Source organism: Macrobrachium nipponense, chromosome 47 (assembly GCF_015104395.2).
Source record: "Macrobrachium nipponense isolate FS-2020 chromosome 47, ASM1510439v2, whole genome shotgun sequence".
Classification (NCBI taxonomy): Eukaryota; Metazoa; Arthropoda; class Malacostraca; order Decapoda; family Palaemonidae; genus Macrobrachium; species Macrobrachium nipponense.
In genome coordinates, this window is record NC_087222.1 from 13,602,205 (window position 1) to 13,604,704 (window position 2,500).

Here is a 2,500-nt window from a genome sequence, read left to right on the forward strand (position 1 = left end):
GATAAAGGCAGCTTTGAAGGCAAGAAATCCAGAGCTGACTGACTGACTAAGAAGCCTTATCGTCATCACTTGAGTATTCTTCTCTGCTCAAGGTCCGTTTGGGGAGAGTGCCCTTGGGCCGGTGTTGCCCTATGCGGCGTCGCCGCTGCGGTGGAACCGTATGCGTCACCACCGCATTGCCTGCATCCTGTCACACATAAGCGGCGAAGTCGCTCAGTTAGGTTGACTATCATGTTGTCCATTGGAAGCAGAGGGCTTACTTACTGAAAGAGCCAACTCGTCTTCAACTCTGGGTTCACTCATTTAATGCTGATTCCATATGTGGCCACTTCTCGTTCCTTAGTATTACGCCTATTTTAACCCATGCTTTCTCACTAGAGTTATTATCACAATATCCTTTATCACTCTTTTTCCAAAGTGCTAGCCTTGCATGAATGCATTCAATGATTAAATCAACGTCAAACATCTTAATAGTTATAAATGCAAGTGGTTCAGGGGAGCGCCGGACGCGGCGTAGACGTCTCGTGTGATCACGTGCATAGAACTGTGTGTTTTCCCACGACAATCAGCCGACATAGAGTGACACCGGCCTTAGGGGATATGTATGCATTATCTAGATTGAGGGGAGTTTTCTTGGGATGTCCTTTGACTGACAGTTACGAAGTAGCTACAGACTGTGCTGGAAGCCAGTCTCATTCAGGCTAGGATAGCGAACTCGTCATTCACAACGACGAATCCATCATTCACAACCACATTAAATTAATGTCATTTATGTACTCTCATTTGTATACACAACGCAATGTCATATCTCGAATAATGTCAGTTAAAAGGATTAGTATAGTAATCTGGGTGTCGTAGCAGTAGTGTGGGTCTTGGGGTGCGATTTGGTTATTCACGTTTCAAATCACCTTAGGCTAGACGACCCCTTGTGATTTGGAATGCTCTACTGATCACTGAGCGAGTAGGAATCATGTGCAAGTCGAGTTTGGTCAACTTTTGATGTCATCCAAAGTAGTCCATCTATTTCAGTTCCTGGACTTACATTCATCACCTTTCCATTTCTGATATTCTCTGCATCGCTCCTGACACTCAGTCAGTCAGTCAGCAGGAAGACAGACAGTCTCAAACTGTACAGGGCTGTACAGGCCACTCGCACCTCTCAGAAAAACCCAGATTCAGATGGAAACAAAACCCAGACTGCTACATATTATATATATATATATATATATATATATATATATATATATATATATATATATATATACATACATATATATATATATATATATATATATATATATATATACATATATATCGATATCTATAGATATATATATAATAATGATAAGATTTTCAGAAGAGTTATGGAAACATTTTCACCAAATGGTTAAAGTGTCTGCATTTCCGAAAAAGAAAAGTATGTCTAAAGATGACCCACTGCCCCTCTGATCCTACCAGAAAATCAGTTTGTGTCTCATGGTTAATTAGGATGGTTGGTGCTCAATTCATTTGTGATATTTGATCGTTTGCAACAACCATTGGAAAATAAAAAAGATACGATCCGAGTTTTCTACATTCGTTCAAGATGGCGGTTCATGCGGGGCCTTGTTGTCTGCAGCTCTGCCTTTGATTGGAGGAGGAGGAGGAGAGAGAGGAAGAGAGTCATCTGGCACCACAACAGTGTGTGTGTGTGTGTGTGTGTGTGTGCTCATGGACAGACCACATGACGACTGGCGCTGATAATTAATCACTCGTATTCAGACGCCATTTTGTTGTTGCTATGAGAGAAAATAACGAATCCACCTGTGATGTGATGCAAAGGTCAGGGTCACTGCGGAAGCCATGAATGAATGAACGAAATGTGACCACTCGCCCACCATACGGCTTCATGAGGAGCAAAGGGATTTTCCCAGACGTGTAGAATTTGCCTCCGTGGCCTAGCTATATAAGGCAGAACAGGCCAGTAGCACCTTAGGGGAAAGCATGGCTAGAAAAACCACCTGTCATTGGCCTAGTGATTCACTGTACAGCTCGAGAATAATAATAATAATATAATAATATAATAATAATAATAATAATAATAATAATAATAATAAAAATAATGCTATTTAGCACTCATTCACACATTACTCGAACACACGGAATACAATATAGACCTGCCTGAGGACCTACTAATGGCGATTCCTAAGCATCAATATTATAACCTGATGATTTTATGACAAAATTAGAGAGAGAGAGAGAGAGAGAGAGAGAGAGAGAGAACTTCTTCACACACACATCTCGTGAGGTCCAATGGGGGGATCCTTGTCTGAACCTAAATTAAGTCGAGATGTTCCAGGAATTCAGACAACATTTTTGTAGCAAACGTCAGCTCTGGTTCTTTGAAAATGTCTCCTCTCTCTCTCTCTCTCTCTCTCTGACAGCTGTGAAATAAATCCTAGGTTTTGTATTTCTATTTTTATATTACATTCCTTCCCATCAATTCACTGCTGTAGGCCAC